The sequence below is a fragment of the Tamandua tetradactyla genome, chromosome 26 (genome assembly GCF_023851605.1).
Source record: "Tamandua tetradactyla isolate mTamTet1 chromosome 26, mTamTet1.pri, whole genome shotgun sequence".
NCBI classification, from domain to species: Eukaryota; Metazoa; Chordata; class Mammalia; order Pilosa; family Myrmecophagidae; genus Tamandua; species Tamandua tetradactyla.
Window position 1 is genome coordinate 29,118,628 of NC_135352.1, and position 27,838 is coordinate 29,146,465.

The 27,838-nt window shown below is 39.3% G+C and overlaps 1 long non-coding RNA gene across 1 annotated transcript in view; it reads right to left on the minus strand.

Annotated features, from left to right (window-relative positions):
- Positions 1-21,677, minus strand: part of LOC143669894 (uncharacterized) — a 42,568-nt gene extending 20,891 nt beyond the window's left edge. Inside the window, exons 1-3 of the long non-coding RNA XR_013169110.1 lie at positions 21,416-21,677; positions 13,505-13,572; positions 27-65 (exon numbers count right to left, since the gene is read on the minus strand). This is a non-coding gene — a long non-coding RNA (uncharacterized LOC143669894). The remainder of the gene's footprint in view (positions 1-26; positions 66-13,504; positions 13,573-21,415) is intronic.
- Between the last annotated feature and the right edge of the window lie 6,161 nt (positions 21,678-27,838).

The following is a 27,838-nucleotide window of genomic DNA, read 5'->3' on the forward strand; positions in this document are numbered from 1 at the left end:
ATTTAAACATCCTCTGTCTTACTTACCATTCAACATGAAGATTAAAGTCTCAATCTCTTTGTGAGCTGTAACATAAAACAATTAGCCATATTAGCCATTTATTTTATAGGCAATAGTAACTATCTTAATCTAATTGGAGATAATCTTAAATTTGAAATTTTTTTTGATTCTATGAGCAATACTATTTAACATGAAAACAGAGCTTGGTAGCAGTCATCATTTGTATTTTTTAATACAAGTAATTGATGCTTCTTATAAAGAAAGCCTGAACAATGTAGAAGTTCCTTCCTTCTTTCCACCTTCCTGCCCTTCTTTTCTCCCTCCCTTCTTTCCTCTCTCCTTTCCATCCTTTTCTTCCTATTTTCCTTTATAATGAAATCCAGAAGCAATTAGGTGGGGCTAAGTAAGATAGGCATCTGAGTAGGTGGGCCAGTGGTATGTATATAAATATTTAAAAACAAGATGGGGGGTCGGCTAATTTGTAATATTCGCCAATTTCTGTGCAATGAATTCTTTTGCCATGGCTGATTTCAAGCTAATATGATGTCACTGAACACAGAGTAGAGACGAAATATGCACAACTGACTGTAGTGAGTCAGTGCCAGCCAGCTCCAGCACACTACTGGGTGGGGCTGCATGATGTAAAGTGTTGGGGCCCAAAAGAGGGGAGGAAAGAGACCATGAAGAGGTAGAAAGAGCAGTGTCAGAGACTAGGGGGATAGGAGGCTGTCCAAGCAAGAGGAGTGGGAGTAGAGGTGACCCAAAGCTGAGTGAGGTGATAAGAAATGTTTCTTGGAGGGTGGGGGCCATGGCAGCCACCCAGTGCAGTATGTCAGAACCCAAACCAGCGTGAGGAAGGCGTTCACATGGGGAGATGGCAGAGGAGGCCTGATCCGAAACCAAGCAGGATGATGATGGTGTCCATGTGGCCATATTGGCAATCATAGGCCATATGAGCCTAAGTGGGTTGTACAGGAAGCACAGTGCTACATGAGGGATCTGCAGCAATGATGGGCAATCGATTACATACTAGAAAGATTAATCCAAAAAATAAATCTATTGAGAGTGGTGGCAATCAGGTCTCTCGCTCTTGGGAAAGAAAATTACAAATGTGGAAAATGAGAAACATAATCTGAAGCCTATGGTATTATATGGAAATACAGTTATTGGCATGAACTCATGGTTTTAAATATACAGATATAGATGTAAATGCAGATGGAAATGTGTGTGTGTGTGTGTGTGTGTGTGTGTGTGTATTCTCTATCTTCTGAGAGGTTCTGGGAGCAGCACTGCCTTAATAGCAATAAGCATTTATTGCTGGATGCCCAGTATCCAGACCTTAGTTTCTAAATACCATTCTCCACTAAAAGGAATCTTGGAAAAATGGCTAATTGCAGGGGTCGGGCAGGGAAATTATAGGATGAGTGAGGCAGATCTCTTCATGTCACAATTAAGTCTAAAGAAAATCTACTTCTTACTCGCTAGGTCCAAACATTAAATTAGTCCAATGCTGATATCTTGTGGCAGGAAGAGGTTATCAAGGTCCCTGTAGACTAGATTATGTTATAGGACCGGAGAGTTGCCATAAGACTGAGGTAGTACAGTGAAAGTGTATTGCTGGTCTTGCAGCTGAAAGCAAATTTTTCTGGTGGTCTTTAGTAACAGGCGTTAAGAAAAAAAGCATTTGCCTTGTTCCCCATCATGCTGAAGCAGCTGGATTGAGAGAATGGTGGAATGACCTTTTAAAGACTCAATTGTGAAATTGACTGGGTGGCAACATATTGCAGGGCTGAAGCAATGGTCTCCTGGAGGCTGCTTGAAATCAGTATTAGACACTATGGAATTGTTTCTTCCAAAGCTAGGATTCATGGGTTCAGGAATCAAGGGGTAGATATGGAAGCGGCACCACTCACTATCACCCCTAGGGATCCACCAGAAAAATATTTGCTTTCTCTCACTGCAACCTTAAGCTCTGCTGGTATACAGCTGCTAGTTTCAATAGAAGGAGTGCTTCCACCAAGAAACACAACAATGATTCCACTGAATTGGAAATTAAGACTGCTATCCAATAGCCTTGGGCTCCTCATGCCTCTGAATCAACAGACAAAGAAAGGAATAACTGTATTGGCTGGGGTAATTGAACCTTATTATAAAGGAGAAATAGGATTGCTGCTACCCAATAAAGGTAAGAAACAATTTGACTGTGTTTGGGTCTGCTAAAGCTGCCAGAATGCAATATACCAGAAATAGATTGGCTTTTGCAAAGGGGATTTATTAGCTTACAAATTTACAGTTTTAAGCCCATGAATATGCCCAAATTAAGGCATAAAGAGGAAGAAACATTCTCTGGGGAAAGGCTGCTGTCATTGGGATTCCTCCATTACATAAGAAGGCACATGTCTGCTGGTCCAGTTATAGAAACAAGGACTGTAATGGCTATGAATATTTCTGCCTTGTTTTGTTATGAATAGTTTGTGTATATACACAAAGGAATAAAGTCTTTGTTTTCTTACTTATCTTATCCCCATATCATAAAAGTTGTATTAACTTCCTGTCATAGTATTTAAGTTACAAAATAACAAGATTAAGAGTGAATGTTACCCAAAGACTTGCACCCTCTTCTGGGGAAAGAATTAGTGTATTTCTGACTGTACTCAGGTCAGATAAGTATTGTTAGGCAAAAATATGACTGTTATCTTTATTTAGATTAAGTATGGTTTAAGGAGATGAGTGCGGATGCCTAGTTTATAGGGGGCGGACTGTGATGATTAAGTTCAATTATCAACTTGGCTAGGTTATGGTGTCCAGTTGTTCGGTCACAAAAACATTGTCCTCATTCTTACTGTAAGGATATTTCATGAATTTAAAACATCAGTAAGTTTTCCAGATCAATAACTGCATACCATAGGATGTGCTGATTTGTTCAAGCAATGATACCACATTTGGAACAGTAGCTGCAATTGGAGTTACCACCTGGTTAACTTTATTACAATCCACTGTTATCTACCAAGACCCATCTGTTTTCTGCATAGGCCAATGTGCATGGAGATGTGGTGATATTCATCACTCCTGCATCCTTCAAGTCAAATAAGTGGTACTAATTTTTGCAATCCCTCCAGGAATGTGGTATTGCTCTTGATTTACTAATTTGCTAGGTAAGGGCCTTTCCAACCCTAATAGCACTCATTCAAAAAGTAAGGTGGAGATTCTGCCAGTTGCTGAGTATGTCTATTCCAATTACGCATTCTGGAACTGGGGGAATAACCACAGAATGGGTCCCGATGAGACCCACTGTGAGACAGGCCTGAGCTAAAACTCCATTGAGCCTCTGACCACCATAAGCCCCTACCTGGATTGGTGAACCACCATAAATTTTGGACCTCTTGGAATTAATGCCACTTCCAAGCCAGTGCCTAATCATCCCCAAAATATCTGATTATTTCCTTTTTCCCAATACACAGTCACCCTGGTAAAAGACAGTAGGTTCCTTTAGGGAAGGCTGGGAGGAACATTAACAGTATAAATTTTTGTAAGTGCATCAGAGTGCTTCCCCAAGGGGACCTGGCCTTCCCTTCATTTCCTTCATTCTGGTTCCATAAACTGTCTCAAGCCTGGGAACTGATTGAGGGTCCATGGCTCTCTGTTTATGTGATACATGTTTGACTTCTGCTCACTTTACCTAGAATTGTTCTGCATATACAGATCAAGTAAGAATGAATAAGAATGCTCCCTCTAGGTAACCCATGACCAACTAGCCAATGCTAGTTGTGTGTCTCTGTGAGTTAGATTATTCTGATTACTGCTTTGACTCTGCTGTCCATTATAGTAGATTCACCCTTGTATTTGGGGATTAAGTGCTGCCACTTGGCTTCTACCAACCTAAGATCCAGTCATCCCCATTATGTTTAAGGATCAAAGTTCAGTGGAAGCAATTCCCACAGTAATATGTGACCCACACAGAAGAGCAACCACAAGCTCTTCAGGGACGATGGAGTTCACAATTTCTTTCCTCACAGACCTGACGAAAGGTGTGTCCTCCAGACATTCCTGGGGTGAGTGCAGATCTTACATAATAAATCCACTCTAATGTTCAATCTCTCTCATTTATATTAGACCAGAGCAGTTCTGGGATTTCACCTTCAGGCGTGTAGGCCATCTTTTGGTCCATGCTTCAGCCAACTACCCAAACAAACTATTAGAGACCTTTCTAACTCCTCAAACACAAGATTACATCCAGAATCTCTGCTTAGTGGGCCAAACTCAGCCTAACCCAGCTTTCATTTTTATCCACTCTTATGTCATACACAGTCACTTTATTTCTGTCAATGTAAATTGGAAAAAAACATGCAATTATTTGGGAGTGTAGCACATCTCCTCCTGGATCACACTTTGTGCCTCACCTTATGAGCCCTGTTGGGACTTCAGTCTATTATAGGTCTGGAAGAACAGAAGGGTAGTGGGGATGGGTTGTGAGAGGAATTAGCAGTGTCTTCCAAGCCAACCACTTCAGGGCATTCCCTTGCAGTTTCACCTGGTGAAACAGGATTAATCTCTTTAAAGGGAGGTGTGAATATTTTTCCTCAAGGGAGGCAATTACAGGTTTATCAGGCAAACAGTAGGGTTAATTTCTTTAGGTGGAGGTTAGATGGCTGATTCCTCAGGGCAGACAATTACAGGTTTATCTGGCAAAGAAGACTCAATAGAATCTAGAATTTCACTGTCCCCACCATCATAATTATCAACCGATATTTCTCCATTCCAATTTCCAGTATCTCATTCCTTTCCAATCAACACCCTTACTTTAACAGCAGACACCTTGCAAGTCTGGGAATTCAATTTACGTTGTACTTCACCTACTCATACAACGAGACTCTGGGACTGGTTTTCAGAAATCTCAAGTCAACAGCTACAAGAAATAAGAGTTTCTATCATGGCACACATAGAAAATTTTGCAACCTTCATGTGGCACTTAAACTGAGAATTTGAAGCCTTGAGCTCATTTCTTTAAGAACTGCATCCAGCATATTTAGGAACAACAAGCCAACATCACTATGTTATTTAACTCCACAAACTCTGTTAAAGTATCAAATACACTCCCACCCAGAGCCTTGCCTCTTATAAGCATTTGAATAGCAGTTTCTGATGTTGATTTTTTACATATTCTAGTGCCAATTCAAGCCATTGAAACTGCCGCATACTAACTCACTAGAGTAGTTCTTGTACTAACTTGTTAAAGTTTTTACTTGCTTTTTTTTTTGGTAAGCCTATTTCCTTGTGTTTTTTAATAAGGAGCTGTCTCACTAGAGGACAAGTTCCTATTTTCTTCTTCCTTCAAAGAACCACTGCAGCATTTATTGAAAGGAGAAACCTGAACTTAAAATGACCCCCAAAACATAAAATACCCTGTGAACTAAATCAAAGTGAGCAGGAAAAACAGGAAAGAGAAACACCGGATCCTAAAAGAAAGTGAGAGGGCCGACCATTATAACGTCTATCAACATCACCAATCCACTCCTCAAAATAGAAAACCAATTGACAAAAATGACCAATTTACAATCCTTAGTTTGAACATGAACATAGTCAATTCTAATAACCAACTTGGAATCCTTAATTTAAATGTTAACCAGCCAGTTAAAATGTGCCAAGTTCCTATCCCCATCTCCCTTTGTTTAATCTAATAAAAATCCCTCACCCTCCAGCAGGAGGGTTTTCCCCATTTCTGCTGGGATAGTTTATGCTAATAAACTCTTTCTATTCTCAAAATCCTGGTGTCACTGAATTGGCTTTTGTGTACTCTGGGCAAGAACTCACTTGAGCAATATCATCCTGGACTATCAATGCCATCTTTTTTTTTTTTTTTTAACTTTTTTTAAATTATATAATATAACATACATACAAAGCAAAGAAATAAAAAAGCAATAGTTTTCAAAGCACTCTTCAACAATTGGTTACAGGACAGATCCCAGAGTTTGTCATGAGCTGTAATATGATCCTCTCATATTTTGCCTTCTAGCTGCTCCAGAATATAGGAGGCTAGAGGGCTTAAATACTTTTTTATCATCACAATCGACTTTTTTTTTCCTTTTTTGTGTGTGAAAAATAACATATACACAAAAAAAAGCTATAAGTTTCAAAGCACAGCACCACAATTAGTTGTAGAACATATTTCAGACTTTGACATGGGTTACAATTTCACAATTTTAGGTTTTAACATCTAGTTGCTCTAAAATACTGGAGACTAAAAGAGATATCAATTTAATGATTCAGCATTCATACTCATTTAAGTCCTATCTTCTATATATAATTCCACCTATTGAAGCCATCTTGGCCATTGGAAGTAGAGGCATTAGTGTCTTTGAATCTAATCAGATTAGAGAACCAATTCCCCAATCCCCAGAATCAATTTAAAAATCTCATTCTTAAGATTCTATTTCTCAGGAACCACTCCAGGTACCAAGTCTGTTATAGCCAGGGTTCTCCAGTGAAACAGAACTGATGGGCTATATATAATGTAACTCTTATGGGATTTACTACAGGAATGGTTTCGCATGACCGTAGGGATGGGCAAGTCCAAGTTCTGTAGGACAGAACTCAAGCTGGGAACGCTGGTGAGGGTTTTCGATAAATAACCCAAGAGAAGCTGGCTGGATGAAGTAGAGATGGAAAGTCTTCCTTCTCATTGCTAAAATCATTGGCCTTCAACTGATTGCATGAGACTTCTCTATTGCTGAAGGCAATCTCCTTAGTTGATTGTTGATATATATCAGCCATAGATGCATTGAACTTACTGATTAATTTAGATCCATGAAATAGCCTCACAGTAACAATTAGGCCAGTGTTTGGTTGGCTAAACAACTGAACACCATAACCTAGCCAAGTTGACATATGAACTTAACCATCACAGGATACTAAAATCAGTGAGTGGAAGTTTAATAAGAAATGGGATATTTAAATAGTCTCACATTTCTTTACTGATTATAAAGGGTTAGTAACTCACAGCGAAATCTGACAAACACCACTTTAATCAAGTGATCATAGTTCACCTCACTAGTAATGGTACAAATCAAAACCATGCATAACCTGATAGAATACAATCAGAGGAACACAACACCATTTCTGTAATATTCCTTTTAAAATACAAACTTGACATTGTGGGATCGACAATGCCTTCCTGACCAAAAGGGGGGAAAGAATTGTAACATATAAGGTATCAGTTGGCTGAGAGAATTCAAATAGAGGCTACTCTTATGCAAGCTTCAGCTAGATATTGCTATTTATCATGGTTTGCCAAACCCCAACCAATGGCATTCCTGCCAACTCTAAAGCACACATAGGGCTTTATCTGAGATTCTGCAAAGATTCCATGTACTATGATTACTTTCCAGAAACTTAAAACCTCCAGATAGTTTTGTAGGCCAGATAAGTCCTGAAACCCAGACAGGCCAGCCTCTCCAAGAACATCAACTAATTCCATCTCCCTATCCCATATTATCAACAGCTTCCAACATGAAAAAGTTGGAATGGGCATGGCACAAATATCCCTAAACATTGGGAGAAAGCTCAAAGGAGAAGGTGGAGTTATAACAAAGAAGATAGGATTTAATAAATGAGTATGACTGCTGAATCATTATATTGATATTTCTTATAATCTTTAGTATCTTGGAACAGCTAGAAGGAAAAATCTAAAATGGTAGAACTGTGACTCATGCTAAACTCTGAAATCTGTTCTATATCTTCTTGTTAAAATGTACTTTGAAATTTATTGTTTTTTGTATTATGTTACTTTTCACAATAAAAAGTACAAATTTGATTTCAACATGAAAAAACATTGGACAAACCTAGTTTAGGTTATTTTATAAATAATTGGCCTGTAATTTTCAAAAGTGTCAAAGTCATAAAAGTTTAAGAAGTAAAATAGAAAGACAGGAATTCTTCTGGATTGAAGGAGACTGAAAAGACATGACAAGTAAATATAATAAGTGAACCTGGACTGTATCCTTTTTATAAAAGGCATTATTGGGGCAATTGGAAAAACTTAATGAGATCTATGATTAGATGGTAGAAATGTTTTGTTGTTATTTTCCTGGTTTTGGTGGTTGTATTTTGCTTATATGGGAAAATGTCCTTTTTGTAGAAATTACAAATTAAAGGAAAATAAGTTTCTTGTACTATTCTTGAAACTCTTCTGTGTGTATGAAATTATTTAAAAATCATCAACAACAACAAAAAGAGGTATATCATAAAAGGGAAATTCACTCCCTTCCCCAGAGATAATTATGCCCCTGCTCAGGCACTTACACTTCCTTCCTATGGTAGACAAGTTTAGCCCCTCTCCCTCCCACATTGTATCCCTTTCTTCTTTCCTAAGGAACCCTGATTTTGTTAAAATACTGATATGTACCTGGCCCCAGACTCCTTTATAGCAGAGGGTGGGCAAGTGACTTGCTCTAGGCAATAAAATATGGGCCGAGGAGGTTTCTGGGAAAGTTTTTGGTTCTTTGATACAGGTAACATCTCCAACCGTAACCCTTACCTTTTCTGCTGCCTGGAAGGTAGGGATAAGGCTGGCAGAGCAGCCCTCATCTCATGATGCTGAAGAAACAAGCATGAAGATGAGCCTAAAGGTGGCAGAGGGAAACTATGGAAAAAGCCTGGGTCCCTGATGCCACCTTTGAACTGTTGCCCCAGGTCTTGTAACCGAGAAATCAGGATTTAAGGGATGATTTTGATTACTGAATCGTTATATATTCCTTTTTGCTTTCTAGTACATTTAAATAAATTCCTGAAATCTCTAAATTGTAATCCAGCTGCCTTGATCTCTGAAGATGACTGTATAACCCTTTGGTAGTTAGGTTCAGGTGTCAACTTGGCTAGGTGAAGGTAGCTAGTTCTGTTTCTGTGGACATGAGCCATTGGCATGTGAAACTCATCTGTCACTGATTGCATCTGAGGTCGGCTAAGGGGCATGCTTCCTGCAATGAGTGATGTTTAATTTAATTAGCTGGATGCTTAAATGAGAGAGCTCAATGCACCACAGCCCAAGCAGCTCAGCATACTTCATCTCAGCACTCACAGCTCTGCCCAGACCTTTGGAGATCACCCCGGGGAAAGCTGTATGAACCCAGAAGCTGGGAGAGAAGACCAGCAGAGATCGCCCTGTGCTTTCCTGCCTAGGAGAGAACCTCAGATGAAAGTTAGCTGCCTTTCCTCTGAAGAACTATAAGTTTCTAACTAAATAAATCCCCCTTTTATTAAAAGCCAATCATCTCTGGTGTGTTGCATTCTGGCAGCTTTAGCAAACTAAAATAAGCCCTTATCTTCTGCCCCTGTGATTGTAAAAACCTTGTAACTAACCTTCTCTTGTACCCAGTTATCTAGTTTTTCAACTTTAGAGTCCTGTAATCACTAAAGACAACCCCTAATATTTATTGATGAAGTGTCTTGGATCAACCCAGAACTAACCCACCCCAAGTCTAATGTAATCTTGATAACTGAGACTGGATCTAACCCAAATGGGCCTGCCTGACATGTCCAGTAGCTTAGGCTTTAACCTACAATTCACCTATACCTCATTCCACCATTTTCTTAGAAATGCATTCTGTAACTAAGCATGTCATCCATCTGCATATGCTCAATAATTAGATCTAAGTACATCATTTGGGGCCACTGTGCTCATTATCCTAAACCCTGTCCATCTTTTCTCTAATAAAGCTATCCAAATTATTGCAGTTCAGGGTGACAGAGTTTGGGCCAATAGGCCACCTGCTCTTATACGATGCACCTAGTAATAAACTCTTTCCTTGAAACCTCAGTGTCTCAGGAATTGGTTATTGAGTGCATTGGGCAGAAGAATCCATGACCTTTGTCCAGGAACACTGTGGACTGCCCACCTCCATGCTTCTTGCTATGTGAGAAATATAAGCCCCTTTTTTGTTTCAGCCACTCATATTGGCATTCTTCAGAGTAACAGAATGAGCAGGAGATATATATATATATATATCTTTTATATTATTATATCTATATGATTCATTGTAAGGAATTGGCTCAGGAGGCCACGGGAGCCGGCAATTTCAAATTCCATAGAGCAGACCACAAGCTGGAAACTCTGACAAAGGGCAGGCCAAAGTCCTTAGTCCAGATTCCCCAGGAGAAGCTGGCTGGCTGGAAATTCCCACAAAAAAGCAAAGCTAAAGTTGAGTCAGAGTTCCTCTTTTTATAAGGACTACAGCCATACTGGATTATGGCCCACCCTGATTCAACTTGGCTTCATCTAGTTTCTTCGAACATTCTATTTACACATGGTTTCACACCCACAGGACAGGGGGTTAGGACCTGAACGTGTCCTGAACACCACGGTGAGCAGACTTTAGTTATTTGTAGCTGAAGCATTCCTAACCCATGTACCTTCTCTGTGCATTTGCACAGACACATCTGCATACATGTATATGTGCGTACGTATATATGGCTGGTGGATCTTTCTTTTTTTGTATGCTGTATGGTAGGGTCACATTTCATTCTTTTCCCATGTGACTGTTCCATTATTGCAGCACCATTTGTTGAAATTTTTTGTGGGGGAGGGGAAGTGCATGGGCCAGGAATCCAACCTGGGTCATGCATGGCAGGGTAGAATTCTACCACTGAACTACCCTTGCACCCTTGCTAGTGGAGTTTAAAAGCCTAAATAGATCATACTATTCATATCGTCCTTCACATTGCTTTGTTTTTTATTTAACAATCTATGTTGAGGCTCTTTCCATGTCAGCTCTTTTCAACATAATATTCTATTGTATTCCATAGTATGAATAATCAATAATTTATTCATCTATTTCTGTATTGGTTGACGTTTAGATTCTTTCTAATTATTAGCCACTGCAAACAATGTTGCATGGTATGTTCCTGTACATAAATCTTTCTGCATGAGTCAACAAAACTCTAGGAAAGTCCTAGTTGAGGAATTGCTACAACAAAGATTATATTCATGTGACTTTTTTTAGATGCTGACAAATTGCTCAGAAGGCTCTCAAAAGACTGTACCTTCAACTCTTGCCAACAGTCAAAGCTCATTCATCCATATCTTTATTTAATCAGAATAACATCAGTCTTTTCAATAAGTAATGACTACTAGTGATCTGTGCATCTTTTCACACACTTAAAGTTCATTTGTATTACTTTGGACTATTACTATCATTTACTCATATTTCTACTTGACTGTTTATCTTTTTCTTATTGATATGCAGGAGGCTTTTATATGCAAAACAGCAGGAGGTAATCCCAGCTATTCTGCAAACAGTCATTCAACTAATGTCTGTGCTTCTCACTGTTAATCCTAAATGTGGAGTTTCTCTGGAGCTTCCTTTGGAAGAATGGCTTGACTTATAAATCCTCCCACATGCTGTGTTGAGTGGCATATGTAGAGCTCTGTCTGGGTTGCTTCATTGATCTGATGCCATTTGCTTTCATATTCCAGAAATTCAAAAAAAGAAAAATTCTGTGATAACACCCTTTCTTCTTTTCCAGCTCTGTTGTGGGTTTATTCTTTAAAAAAATATATTGTATATCATTTTAATCTGATTTTGTGATACAAGGAATTGGAGAAAGATAAATACTGACTGTGTCATCCTTAAAGAGGAATCTCACTCTGCATTTCCCACTGGTCTTTCAGGTCATTTTTCAAGGGCAAGTTTTCAGATACTATAGTAGACAAATGGATTATCACCCTTAAAAGGAAAGTAGTTCAAACACTAAGAGTTGCTAATGGAAATTTGTGGGTTTCATGGGAAAAAGGGAACATAAAAGTTATTTATTCCTAAAAGCTAGAACTGTTTTATGCCTAAGAGGTTAATAACAGACTAATAAAATTATTAAAGAAGTGTCTTCCCCAAGTGTTTTTAGTTAAATGTGAGCATTTATAGGATGCTGATAGGAGATCTGATGTTTAAGTGATGATGAATTTAACATCAAGGTTAAAATATCCAAAATTAAAACTAAGACACATAACTGAATGTCTGTTTTTCAACCTTTATAATGTAGAAAAGTTCAGGAAATAACTTGATAATTTAGAGAGTTCAAGCTACAGAGTCTTTTTATCTATGATCGAGAAAGATACTACTTTATTAATTTTTTTCAGTGAGGAGGCCTTCATGATACCTCTAAAGGTATTTAGATATAATAGTTTCCCCTAAAAATGTGTTTCAAAGCCCTGGGAGAGGGGACAGTAAAATCGACAGGAGCTATGATGTAAAAGTCTTCGAGGGCAAGTTCGAACAATTTGCTTGTCTTTAGCACAAGGGACACTGCCCAAGAGACAGAGCATATCAGATCAGGGGGCAGAGAGACATGGGAGAGTGAGCAGTAGAGTGACACCTGGATGGAGAAGATACAGCAGAGAGACCCCCTGCATGTGGGTTGGCAAGTAAAGGACGCCCCCATGAGAGCAGACCAAGAGGAAATGCAGGTGTCCTGTCCCAGCCAGAATAACAGTGTGTGCACTCACTAGGAAATTGAGGCCACACAATCCCAGACCCTTCACGCTGCGCTCAGAAGGACTGAGGTGGTGGAGAGGCCTGGATTTCCTGCAATTCTGTAGGTAGAGGAGATGTGCCATTTGGTTGTCATTACTATTGCCTGGAAACGAGGAAGCCATGCTTTAAGATAAGCATTGGAAACTAGTCTTGTTCTGGAAAAATAATATTATCTCATATCATATGACACAAATATACCCCATTAATCAGTGCACACACAGAAATAGTGCTCAGTCCTGAGAAATTCCTCCTGTCATGATCGAAATCCATCACTCTCAAGACTTAGGTCCCAAAGTTCCAAAGGAAAAACAAGACACACTTTGTTTTTTGCTTCCATTACAAGAGGAGAACAAAATTTCAAAGCACCCCAGTTTTCCTTTTTTCCAGGAGAATAAAGATCGATTTTTTTCACAAATTGCTGAGCTCACATTTTTTCTGAATAAAAATATGTGCTTCCAGGGAAGAAAATTTGTATCTGTGAGACCAAAAGTACATAATTGAGTATCCCAACAGAAAAGTAATTATGCATCATGAAGAAGTTGGTCGAGGGGAAAATGCAATTTCAACCAAGGTATTCTCCTGGATTTTCAAGGAGATCACAGAATTGGGTCATTGTAACACACATAGAGAGAGTTGGATCAGGAATTGGGTGGATCTATATTCTCATACAGGACTGCCACTAAATGACCATGGTGGGCTCAAGCAAATTACAGAAATTCTTTGCCCTTCAGACCCTTAAAATGGGGATAATATATGCCTACCTTCCAGGGTTATTGTGCTTATCAATTTTGATAATAGAAATGAATGTGCAAAATGTTATGTAAATGTAATTACCATTTCTTTGGCCAGAGTCAGTTGTTTATATCGGTAAAATAATCTTGAGATTGGAAAACTAAGTTGAGGTCCTTTGCCTAATAATTTGTATCATTTATTAATAGACAGTAGGAACTTCATAACTAAGTTTCTGGAAAGAGAATACTTACGGGCCAATTTGCTGTGAATTTTATGATCCATGGGGAAGTTGATGGAAATTTTTTTTTTACGTTCAAATCTGGAATAAGAATAAGTTGTAGTGATACTGAGGGGCTGGAGTTACATTGCAAGTATATGACCTACCCAACATTCCTTATCCCACCTTCCTTCCATGGGATTCTGGTGAGGCTGTCAAACTTGTGGAGACTCTTCGGCAAAGCAGGTGAGTTTGCGGGGTTGGACAATCCAAATGCCCACCTACCTTGAGACAGTGATTGGTCTGCAATAGTCACATGACCTCAGCCAATGCCTTCTGAACTCTTTATGGGGACTGATATAAATGCTGAAGAAAAAAAAAGTCCTCTCTCTTTTTTGGGATTTTGTGCATATTTCCTTTGGATGTTGACTCTCTTAAGCATCTGAGTATGTGGTAGGTTGAATAGTGTCCCCCAAACTCATGTCTTCCCAGAACCTCAGAATGTAAAATTTGGAAATAGGGTCTTTGCAGAAGTCATTGGTTAGGATCTTAAGATGAAATCATCCTAGATGTAGGGTGGGCCCTAAATCTGTTGACTGGTGTCCTTAAAAGAAAAAGGTCACAGAAACACAGAGAAGACGGTTCTGTGAAGTTGGAGGCAGAGAAGTAATGCATCTACAAGTCAAAGTTTGCCAAGGATCATCAGCAACTGCCAGAAGCGAGGAGAGAGAGAGGCCTGCAATGGCTTCTCCCTCAGAGTCTCCAGAAAGGAGGCCGACCCCCTTGGTTTCAGACTTCTAGCCTCCTGAACCATGAGGGAATACATTTCTCTTGTTTAAGCCACTGTTGGTGGTAATTTGTTATAGTAGCTCTGGAAGCTAATACAGAGGTTTTCATAGAATTCAGGGAAAAGTTTAACACATCAGGGATACCCCAGGGACATGGCAGTGGGAATTGTGCACCTTAAATCAGATGCTCCTCTGTGTGAGAAGCAATTCCCAACTCTTTTAATCTCAGTGGCTCTCAACTCAAATGAAACAAGTGAGAAACATATGTATCTAGCCCAGCCTATGTCCAAAGCCTTCTCTTGGTCTAATCACACTGGCCTAAGAAGTCATAGTAAAACTATGGTTCTCAGGACCCATTCCTCGTGAATAGGGTAATGGTTCTCAGAGTAGAGGGTCTCAGGTAGGGTGAACATTTCCAGAACTTATCTACTGCACTTCTGTTAAGTACCAGGTAATTGAGATATACTTCTAAATCTGTATGGTAATCAGCTTCTGGAAAACTCAAAAAATTGTACCCTGCTAGGCTCTACACCCTACTTACCCAATGGGTATCCCCAGAAGTATGGTCTAGGAATCTGTGGGGTTTTTGTTTTTATTTTTTGTGTTTGTTTCTCCAAAAATTAATTAGGTGATTGTCTTTGTTTCCTGGCCTGCCATAACAAAGTACCACAAACAGAAATTTATTGTTTCACAGTTCTGGAGACTAGAAGTTTGAAATTAAGGTGTTGCAGGGCCATGCTTCCCCTGAAGTCTGTAGGATTCTGGTGGTGGCTTGCCAACAATTCATGATGTTCTTTGGCTTGGGATATAACTAAATCTCTTCCTCCATCACATGACTGTCTTTTCCGTCTGTCTGTGTTCAAATTTACTCTCTTTATAAAGGACTCCAGCCACCCTAAGCCAGTTTGATCTCATCTTAGCCAACAACATCTTCAAAGATCCTGTTTCCAAATAGGATCACATTCCCAAGGCCGTGGGGTTAGGACTGGACTTCTCTCTTTAGGGGACACAATTCAATCCATAATAGTGATTGTGATGATGAACCCAAGGGAATAGTGGGAGGAGGTTCATGAACTGGGTCTTGGAGAAAGCATAGGATTTTACTGGTTTGAAGGAGTGAATTCCAAGCAGATCCTTTAAAGGATTCTACAAGTCTTCATAAATTAAACTGCAGTGTGCACCAAAAACAGCTACAAGGAAAAACAAGTGGGCATGTGAAAATGATGAGCTTTTGCAACCTGACTTTCTTGTACAGGTTTTTCTTTGAATTTACTGTATACTGTCAGGTCATAATCAGTTTAATGAATCAGCTGATTTTATCCCTGTTTCAATGAGAATTGTGTAACACCCTATGAATAATCAGGGCACACAAATTTGTGAATTTAAAGGCCTTAATGGAACACACTGAACTTTACCTCATGGCATCTGGACTTGATTCACATTTTATAATGGAAATATCGACATTCTGCCAGCAACCAAGAACATAATTTATTTAAATATCTTAGCCAAAAATAATTTAGTTTCTGATTTGGGAAGGTTTTTTCTTCATTCTTATCAAAAGCAAAGGTTTGGAATTGATCTGTACGTGTTTCTACACTGATAAGTAAAACTGAAAACCTGGATGTACTCTTTCTACATATTTGTATTGCTGAGGGTGGAGTTCTCTAAATCTCATTCATGTAGAACGTGCCAGTTTGAATCTGTTATGTACCCTAGAAAAGCCATGTTCTTTAATCCTCATTCAATATTGCTGGGTGGAATCTTTTTTATTGTTTCCGTGGAGATATAACCCACCCAACTGTGGGTGGTAACCTTTGATTAGATCATTTCCATGGAGTTGTGTCTCCACCCATTAAAGTGGGAGCCATTTAAGAGAGAACCATTTTGGAAAAAGCTTTAGAGCCACCAGAACCATCAGAGCCCACACGATCAGAGATCTTTGGAGCAGAAGGAAAATGTCCATGGGCAAGCCTTTTGAAATGAGGAGAGAAAGCTAGCAGTCTCCGTGTACCCTCACAGCTGGGAAAGAAACCCCAAACACCATCGGCCCTTTCTTTGGAGTTAAGGTATCTTTCCCTGGATGCCTTCATTTGAACATTTTTATAACCTTACCTTAATTTGGACAAGTTCATAGCCTTAAAACTGTAAACTTGCAACTTAATAAATTCCCTGTTTTAAAAGCCTTTCCGTTTCTGGTATATCACACTCTGGCAGCATTTAACAAACTGAAACAGAGAGCTTACACACACACACACACACACAGTCACACACACATGCACACACAGAGCACATGTTCCCCAAGGTCCCCAATTAGAATAAAAGGATACACTCTAACCAATCTCATCTCTAACTAACAATTATTAAACTATTTGCTGTGAATAATACAGAATAAGGATTTTGGCAAAATGAAGAGCCGTCAATGCCCTTTGAATGTAATCTAGAAGTGATGGTTTAGTTGGGATATTTTCTTACAATGAGGTCAGCCTGGGAGTGACTAGCAATCAGACATTTCCAAGTCACTTATTGTGTGCCTGGTCTTATTCTCAGTGCTATTTTTAAACGCATTTAACCCTCCCCCAAAAACCTATTAGGTAGTTTCTGTTGTATCCCTATTTAAAAGGTGGGAAACCAGGGCACACTGAGATTACTTAATGTACTCAAGTCATGCAGCTCATGAGCCACAGTGCCCAGATTTAAACCCAGGCAGTCAGGCTCTTAGTCCATGCTCTTAGTTGCTAAATGCCCTTCTCCCTCTCCCAGGGGTGACGGTTGACCCTGTGGAAATGGATTATCTTCCTCAAGGAAGTAAGGAGTGAAGATGGTTGAGTACAGAACTTTGAGAAAAGTTCAACAACACAGACCATCCCTCCAACCAATGGCAGAGAAGCCATAAGAACAATACATATCAGAGGTCAAGTGCTCCCAAGACACCAAGAAGGAGGAGATCCATGGAAGCTGTGACTCAACTTTGGGGTGTTTAGTGACTTTTGTGGGACAGGTCCTGGAGGGGATCAGGGCCAGGATTCATAGTCCAGGCGATTTAGGTGCAAACCAGCGGTACAAGTGTAGAGATGGCACTTATGGAAACACTTGCCTTTCGGAAAATCTTCCATTGAAAGGAATGAGAAATGGGTATGAAAACATAAAGTACTAGCAAAGTATAAAATTTTTGTTTGTATGGTTGTTTATAAGGATAGAAACAATAGCAGATACTCAGTAAATTCACAAATGAATGAAAATAATAACTGTTTTAGTTTCCCAGGCTGCTCAAGCAAATACCATGATATGGGTTGGGTTAGATAATGGAAATTTATTCGCTTATGGTTTTGAGGTTAAGAAAAAGTCCACATCAAAGCATCATCAAAGACAATGTTTTCTCCCCAAAGACTGCGGCATTCCAGGGCTGGCTGCTAGCATTCTTTGGTCCTTAGCTTGCCACAGAGCACATAACAATGTCTCCTGGCCTCTCCCTTTTCTGCCGGATTCTGTTGATGTTCCCAGCTGCTCCCTCTGGTTGTCTCTCTTCTCATGGCTTTTTCTCCATCTGTCTGAATTTCATTCTACTTATTAAGGACTCTAGTAATTGGACTAATATTTATCCTGATTGAGGTGGGCCACACCATGACTGAGGTAACCTCAACAAAATGTCCTATTTACCATGGATTCACACCCACAGGAATGGATTAAGTTAAAGAACATGTTTTCTTGGGTTACATATAGCTTCAAACCACCACAATAGCTAGCATTTATTTTGTGTTTTCCATGTGTCAGTATTTTGGTTTCTTAAAGCTGCTGAAATGCAATGTACCAGAAATGAGTTGGCTTTTTTATTTTTACTTTTTTAATTGTATAATACAACATATATACAAAGCAAAGAAATAAAAAAGCAATAGTTTTCAAAGCACTCTTCAACAAGTGGTTACAGGAAAGATCTCAGAGTTTGTCATGGGTTACTGAATGATCCTCTCATATTTTTCCTTCTAGCTGCTCCAGAATATAAGAGGCTAGAGAGCTTAAATACTTTTTTATCATCACAATCGACATTTTTTCCTTCTTTTTTTTTGTGAACAATAACATATATACAAAAAAGCTATAAATGAAATTTATATTAGTTGATTGAATGAAGCACAGCACCACAATTAGTTGTAGACAATATTTCAGACTTTGACATGGGTTACAATTTCACAATTTTAAGTTTTTACTTCTAGCTGCTCTAAAATACTGGAGGCTAAAAGAGATATCAGTCTAATGATTCAGCATTCATATTCATTTGTTAAGTCCTATCTTCCATGTATAATTCCATCCATCACCTTTGATCTTTCCATTCCTCTCTTTGGGGTTGTTTGGGCTATGGCAATTCTAAATTTTTTATATTGGAAGAGTCTGTCACTAATATGGTGTAGGGAGATGGAACTATCTGATGTTCTGGAGAGGCTGCGCTAGGTTTCAGGACTTTCCTGGACCAGGGACCCATCTAGAGATTGTAGGTTTCTGGAAAGTTACTCTAATGCATGGGATCCTTGTGGAATCTTATATATTGCTTAGGTGTTCTTTAGGATTGGCTGGAATAGTCCTGGTTGGAGGTTGGCAGGTTATGATAGGTAGCAAGGTCTACCTGAAGCTTGCATAAGAGCAATCTCCAGAGTAGCCTCTTGACTCTATTTGAACTCTCTCTGCCACTAATACTTTATTAATTACACTTCTTTCCCCCCTTTTTGTCAAGACGGAATTGTTGATCCCACAGTGCCAGGTCTGGAGTCATCCCTGGGAGTCATCTCTCATGATGCCAGGGAGACTTTCACTCCTGGATGTCATGTCCCACGTAGGGGAGAGGGCAATGATTTCACTTGGGTTTAGAGAGAGTGAGGCTGCATCTGAGCAACAATAGAGGTCCTCCAGAAGTAACTCCTAGGCATGCCTATGGGTAGTCTAAGCTTCTCCACTACCTACATAAGCTTCACAAGAGTAAGCCTCATGATCAAGGGCATGCTTTGGGTATCCCTTAAGTTTGACAGCGTATCTGGGGATTCCCTGATGGTAAGGTTTAATAGTTCCATATTCTTTCTCCCCTCTCTCAGGGGACTTTGCCAATACTTTTTGATTATCTGCTTAATATACTCTAGGATGTTTCCAGGCATTACATTAATCTATACAGGATTAAAGGACCTCTTTCTTATTCTGTGCTTCCTGTATTTCAGTTGTTCAAATGAGCTATACAGATAAGTTGAATTAGATTATGCACTACAGAAAATTTCAGTTCCAGATTAAATAAACCTTATTTCCACTGGTCTCTAAGAGTATATGTGGTTCTAAAATGTAGACACTGTCTTCCTTACCCCTATATTCTGAATTACTTTAACCCCAACCTGTTCAGTTTTGTTCTTATCTCTAAGTATCAGGTTATATATTTATATATATATATATAATAGCCTCTCAAAATCCAGAAATAATAATCACCACTCCAGACTTAATGTGTCTGCTCTAAAAGCTTACAATCTAGGTACCATGAGTTGGCTTTTTCAATGGGGATTTATTAGTTTACAAATTTACAGTTTAAGGCCATGAAAATGTCCACATTGAGGCATGAAGAAGAAGATGCCTTCTCTGCTGGCATCCGGGATTCCTCTGTCATGTGGTAAAGCACATGGTGATGTCTGCTGTCCCTTCTCTCCTGGGTTCTGATTTCAATGGCTTTGTCTCCTGGATCTTGTTGATCCCTGCTTGCTTCTTGGGGCCATGTCTCTCTAAGCTCTCTGGGCATTCACTGTCTATTGTCCTCTTCACAAAGGACTCCAATAATGGATTAAGACCCACCTCGAATGGGCTGGGTCACATCTCAATTGAAATAGCCTAACCAAAAGGTCCCACCTGTAATAGGCTTGACCCCACAAGAGTGAATTTAAAAAATATGGTCTTTTCTGGGGTACATATCAGATTCAAACCAGCACAGTCAGGCAGTATTGTAACTATTTTACATGTATGAACTCATTCTTCCCAGAAATCCTTTATGCGGTAGCTGTTATTATCACCCCAATTACGCATATGAAGAAACAGAGGCACAGGAAGCTTGATATATGTGTTCTTACTGAAGAATAAATGAGTAATTCCAAGTTATGAAGTTATTGTAATATGATGGGTAATATTTATCATTGCTAACATAACTCTTAATTATATAAGAAGGTTGAGTTAGTGAAAAAAGTAGCTATTTTGGAAAAGTGTATTCCATGTCTTGTTTCATTTTCCAAATGAAGATTGTTTCTTTTTTTTTTTTTTTTTAAACTAAATCCACAGGATATTCCTTACCATCCTTAAATCAGTTTCTGTCTTTTTCCTCTCCCTAAAAATTCTTAGTTTTTGTTTTCTGACTTTTTTCTCTTTTTAAAAATTCCCTATGTTGCTGAAACAGAAGAGGAAGCTAAAATTAATGGACTGAGGCCACTACTAAAGTCATTCATGCTTCCAAGGCACAAAATATTTGAAAACAAACCACATCAAATTTCTGCTTCATTAGAAATATGGTTTGAACAGAGAGTAGAAGTGCACTGGGGAAGATAAGAAAGTCATAATAGTTAAAATAGGGTGAAAGAGCAGAAGCATTGCTTTCACATGTTGAAAAAGATGAATTCATCCAAAAGCACCTTGCCAGGGGAGATGTGAAATAGCAGCAACTCTGATGGGCAGGTCAGCAAATCCACATACTAAACCTTACTTCTATGGGAGAGTAATAGGACCAGAGACCTCTGTGTTACCTCCAACAAATGCAAGACTTCTTTGGAAGTGGCAAGTTGGGAAGAAAAAAGTTCTTGAACACAGAAAATCTCTTTTAACTACAGCCTATAGTCCATTTACGTGTAACGTAATTACTGATATATTGAGGCTAAATCATATCATTCTATTTGTCCTAGCTGCTTTATCTATTTCTCTCTCTCTCTCTCTCTCTCTCTCTCTCTCTTTCTTTTGTTTCTCATTTCCATGTCTCTTTATCTTCCCTGTACTTGTTTGGAGGTTATGCAGCTTACTTCTTTTTTTTTCAGTGATTATCCAAGAAATTACAATATGTCTACTTGAATTCTCCAAGTCTACAGTTTAGCAAACTCTTGCCCTCCTCCCAAACAATACATTTTAAAACTTTAATTCTATTTATCACACCTACTTACATTGCTTTTGCTGTGTTTTAGTTCTATACTGTTGTTTTTTAACTTCTCAAGTTATTAATGTTCCAAATCAACAAAGTTCATTTAGATTTTTCCCACAATGGTAGTTCTGGTGCTTCTCAGAACTACTCTTCTCAGTACACAGTAGAGTTGCTCTTCTCCTTCCTTATCTTGAAGTTAGACACAGCCACACAACTTGGGTGAAATGTGAGCATTAGTAACCAGTGTCACCTCTGAATGGCAGCCATTAAGGGCCACTGAGCTATGTTTCCTTTTCCTTCTGCCATGGCAACCAGCACCATTCCAAAGGGTTGGAACAGGATTCCATATGGAAGAGGCTCCATCAGTCCGCATCCCTAAAAGGAGACAATGTGAATCTGAGCCTTGGTTTCAGCTTGGTTTGAAGCCACCAAGTTGTGGGGATTCTTTGTTATGTAATATCATTGCTTATCCTGACTGATAACCCTAAAATTTTGACCATTTTCTTTGCTTTTCCTTCCTTCTTTCATCTCAGACTTTCCATCTACTTTGGCATTTTGGTTCACCCCCTTCTTCCCCCAGGACGTGTGAATGTGGCCTGCAAAACCTCACATGGGCTGGATTTACTCCTGGTTTCCACTTTGCTGAGGATGAAGCCCTTTGGGCACTATTAAGCTCACCACTTGGGGGATGGGGTGACCTGAGCCTTGATTTTTGCCACCTCGATTTTTAAAATATTTTTATTGATAAATAACACACAAACACAAATATTCTTAGCATACAAACATTCCATACATGGTGTACAATCAATGTCTTACAAGATTGTCACATAGTAGTATATTCATCACCATGATCAGTTTTAGAACATTTGCATCATTCCAGAAAAAGAAATAAAAAGAAAAAACCCATACAAACCATGCTTCTTGCCCCTCCCTGTCATTGACCACTAGTATTTTCATCTACCCAATATATTCTAACCTTTGTTCCCCTTATTATTTACTTTTTATCCATATTTTTTACTCACCTGTCCATACCCTAGATAAAGGGAGCATCAGAACAAGGTTTTCACAATCATACAGTCACACTGTAAACATTATGTCTTCATAAAATCATCTTCAAGAAACAAAGTTACTGGAACACAGCTCTACAGTGTCAGGTAGCTCCCTTTAGCCACTCAAATACACCATAAGCTGAAAAGGGATATCTATATAATGTGTAAGAATAACCTCCAGGATAACCTCTCAACTTTATTTGAAATTTCTCATCCACTGAAACTTTATTTTGTCTCATTTCTCTCTTCCCCCTTTTGGTCAAGAAGGTTTTCTCAATCCCTTGATTCCAGGTCCCAGTGAATCCCAGGAGTTCTGCTCCACTTTACCAGGGAGATTTACACCCCTGGGAGTCATGCCCACATACACCTTCAATTTTTGAGGCTCATAATCCAAGGTGTTCTCAGAGCATAAGCACTCTCCATGTAACCCTAACCTCTCTGGATTATCCCCTCTCCAGAAAATTTCTATCTTGTACACTCTTTGGTGCTTTTAAAAAAATAGTATTTTCCCAGCATTTTAAATAATTTTCAACATGAAATTTGGTGTGAAAAATCAAGTTCATCATTACCAGAACACAGTGGATCTCTTGACTCTGCTTTGGTTTTCTCCCCCAAGTCTTTTTCTCCATGGATATGTTATGATAATATAGCAACAGTCCTGTTTGGATCCATCCTGATAGCTGTGGCACATATGCTTCATGTACCATAGCAGACTGCACATTGAGAAAGACAGAGTGACCTGGACATCTGCCCATGGACTTTTCATCTTGGATGTTTCCTGTCCCCCAGGCCAGGACTATCTCAAGCCCATTTGAGAAACAATTCAAACCTGGGAGGAAGGGCCATGAGTTTGAACAGGTTTGACTCTTTCCAATGTGAGTTCCAGAAGCAATCAACTTAGCTTAAGGGAAATTAAAACTACATTCATAGGTTCTTGGAACTGGGAAGTCTAAGGATATAGTAGATTTAGGGTAAAGCTGACCTTAGGCACAACTGGATCCATGAGTATAAAGCAGACTTGTTGTTCTTCATATCTCAGACAGGTCATCTACATGTGGCTGGAAAGATGAATGGATCCTCCAGATTCTAACAGCTTGGTAATTCCAACAGGAAGAGAGTGGAATATGAAAGCCAGCACTCTTATCTGGGTGGGATGAGAAGATGATGAAATCTGATTGGCTAGGCTTGAGTTGTATGACCATTGAAAAACCATTCAGTGTGACAGATGAATTGGTTTGGTTTGGGTCAAATGTCTCCAAAGCCACATGGACTCGAGTTCTCTGCAGAATAGAGGATGTGTATTACCATAAGATAAAGAAGAGATGCTGATACATGGGAATGAGAAAGACTTCTTGACCAAAAGAGGGAGGAGAGAAATGAAACAAAACAGAGACTCAGTGACTAAGAGATTTCAGAATCAAGAGGTTATCCTGGTGGATATTCTCACGCATTATATATATATCCTTTTTTAGTTTATGGTGTATTGGAGTGGCCAAAGGGAAGTACCTGAAACTGTTGAGCTGTGTTCCAGTGGACTTGATTCTAAAGACTGTACAACTATATAGCTTTTACAATGTGACTGTGTGATTGTGGAAACTCTGTGTATGATGCTCCTTTCATCCAGGATATGGAGAGATGAATAAATCAATCAATCAATAAATAAATAATAAATAAGGATAAAAAATAAAAAATCAATGGGGAGATAAAAGGATAAAATTTGAGTAGATTGAAATACTGTGGGTAAATGAGAGGTAGGGGTAAGGGGTATGGGATGCATGAGTTCTTCTATTAAATTTTTTATTTCTTTTTCTGGAGTGATGCAAATATTCTAAAAATGAATCATGGAGAAGAATAAACAATTATGTGGTGATATTGTGAACCACTGATTGTAAAATATGGTTCAACTGTACATGTATGGATATTTTTCAGTAAAAATATTTTTTAAAGTCAGCTGGACTTAAAAAACAGAAGAGGGATATGCCATGTTCCAGGAAAATCTAATATTAAAGATGATCAATTATCAAATTCAATGCAATTTGAATAAAAATTTCTTTATTTGGGGGAATTGATAAGATGATTCTAAGCAACAATTGTAAGAGTTAATATGGAAGAAAAAGCAAAAATTTAAAAAGCTAATATGGAGGATTTGCTATATAGGCATAAAAATTATGTGAAAAGCTAAAGTAGTTAGGAATGTGGTGGCAGCATTGGAAAAGACAAATATAACAGTGGAACAAAAGAGAGTCTATTGTGTGTGATAAAAGAAACATCTTCATTCAGTGGGGAAGTGATGGTTTATTCAATGAATCCCTTTGGGATCATTCATTATGTGTACGGAAAAAATAAAGTTATAATACTAAATAGCAATAACTTCATCACACTATATCTGAATTCTAAATGGATTCATGATCTATATGTTTCAGTTTTTTCCAATGTGTATGCTTTTTTTAAAAAATTTATTTATTAATTAAAACAAAGAAACAAAATAAAACAACATACATAATCAGTAATTCACAATATCATCACTTAGTTGCATATTCATCATTTTGTAGAACACTTGCATCAATTTAGAAAAAGAAATAAAAAGATAACAGAAAAAGAAATAAAATGATGACAGAGAAAAAAAGTTATATATACCATACCCCTTACCCGTTGCTATCATTGATCACTAGCATTTAAACTAAATTTATTTTAGCATTTTTGTTCCCCCTATTATTTATTTATTTATTTATTTATTTATTTTTTATTAATTAAAGGAAAAAAGAAATTAACACAACATTTAGAAATCATTCCATTCTACATATGCAATCAGTAATTCTTAATATCATCACATAGATGCATGATCATCGTTTCTTAGTACATTTGCATCGATTTAGGAAAAGAACTAGCAAAACAACAGAAAAAGATATAGAATGTTAATATAGAGAAAAAAATAAAAATAATAATAATAGTAAAAAAAGAAAAGAAAAAAAAAGACGAACAAACAGAGAGACAAAAAAAAAAACAAAACCTATAGCTCAGATGCAGCTTCATTCAGTGTTTTAACATGATTACTTTACAATTAGGTATTATTGTGCTGTCCATTTTTGAGTTTTTGTATCTAGTCCTGTTGCCCAGTCTGTATCCCTTCAGCTCCAATTACTCATTATCTTACCTTGTTTCTAACTCCTGCTGGACTCTGTTACCAATGACATATTCCAAGTTTATTCTCGAATGTCCGTTCACATCAGTGGGACCATACAGTATTTGTCCTTTAGTTTTTGGCTAGACTCACTCAGCATAATGTTCTCTAGGTCCATCCATGTTATTACATGCTTCATAAGTTTATTCTGTCTTAAAGCTGCATAATATTCCATCGTATGTATATACCACAGTTTGTTTAGCCACTCGTTGGTTGATGGACATTTTGGCTGTTTCCATCTCTTTGCAATTGTAAATAACGCTGCTATAAACATTGGTGTGCAAATGTCCGTTTGTGTCTTTGCCCTTAAGTCCTTTGAGTAGATACCTAGCAATGGTATTGCTGGGTCGTATGGCAATTCTATATTCAGCTTTTTGAGGAACCGCCAAACTGCCTTCCACAGTGGTTGCACCATTTGACATTCCCACCAACAGTGGATAAGTGTGCCTCTTTCTCTGCATCCTGTCTAGCACTTGTCATTTTCTGTTTTGTTGATAATGGTCATTCTGGTGGGTGTGAGATGATATCTCATTGTGGTTTTGATTTGCATTTCTCTAATGGCCAGGGACATTGAGCATCTCTTCATGTGTCTTTTGGCCATTTGTATTTTCTCTTCTGAGAGGTGTCTGTTCAAGTCTTTTTCCCATTTTGTAATTGGGTTGGCTGTCTTTTTGTTGTTGAGTTGAACAATCTCTTTATAAATTCTGAATACTAGACCTTTATCTGATATGTCATTTCCAAATATTGTCTCCCATTGTGTAGGCTGTCTTTCTACTTTCTTGATGAAGTTCTTTGATGCACAAAAGTGTTTAATTTTGAGGAGCTCCCATTTATTTATTTCCTTCTTCAGTGCTCTTGCTTTAGGTTTAAGGTCCATAAAACTTCCTCCAGGAGCCGAGCCGCCCGCCCTCCTCCTCCCCTCTCTTTCTCCGCCGGCCCGCCAAGCCGAGCCGAGCCGCCCGCCCTCCTCCTCCCCTCTCTTTCTCCGCCGGCCCGCCGAGCCGAGCCGAGCCGCCCGCCCTCCTCCTCCCCTCTCCTCCCCCTCCTGCTCCGGCTGCTCTCCAACCACCACGGTGCCCTCTTCCCCCGCCTTCACCGTGCTCCTCCGCCACCAGCCTCGACAACCTTGCCGCCCTCACCTTTCCTCCTCCAGAACAGCTACTGGGGGAGTGGAGATAATACAGAGCAGCTCCCGGAACCACGAGGGAGATCAAAGGGACAGCGTACCCCATCCTGGAACGGCTGACTATCTGGGAGAACCAGCTCCGGTGAGATCACCAAGGGGCACGGGCTTTCCTGGGTGGGACGGCAAGCGACCGGAGTCCCTCCCTTCCACCTTCCTGGGCCAGCTGGTAGAATTGGACAGGCGGTCCCCTTAGGCCGCAGCGGCTGGTGCCCTCACCACACGAGGCCCCCCGGAACAACTGAGATAGTTGGGCCGGAAATCCCCAGACTGCGGAGAACAGTGACCGGGGGATCCCTTCCAAACACGTGACTCCCCTGTCGGCTGGGAACAGTATACTCTCCCGGGCTGTGACAGCTGGTGCCCTCCCGCCACGCTTGGTGCCCCGGGCCGACTGGCTAATTTGGTCGGACGCTCTCCTGTGCTGCGATGGCCGGCGACCCTCCCCGCGTTTGGAACCCCGGGCCGGCTGGCATTCTTCCAAGACGCTTCAATTACCGAACCTCCCCTACGGTGAGAGTTTTCCAGAGTTGAGGGACCCACAGCAACTTTCGCTGGTGGAACCCACAGACAGGCGTGTGCCACGAGCGCCACCTGCTGGGCAGGATAGGAAGAACAGAACCCAGAGATTGCACAGAAAAATCTTTCAACCTGTGGGGTCGAACACCCGGGGAAATCTGACTAAATGCCCAGACGCCAGCAGAAGATAACGGATCACGCTCAGAAAATTGAACATATGGCCCAGTCAAACGAAGAAACCAATAGTTCAAATGAGTTGAAACAACTAATGCTGAATATACGAACAGAAATGGAAAACCTCTTCAAAAACGAAATCGATAAATTGAGGGAGGACATGAAGAAGACATGGGCTGAACATAAAGAAGAAATAGAAAAACTGAAAAAACAAATCACAGAACTTATGGAAGTGAAAGATAAAGTAGAAAAGATGGAAAAAACAATGGATACCTACAATGACAGATTTAAAGAAACAGAAGATAGAATTAGTGATTTGGAGGATGAAACATCTGAATT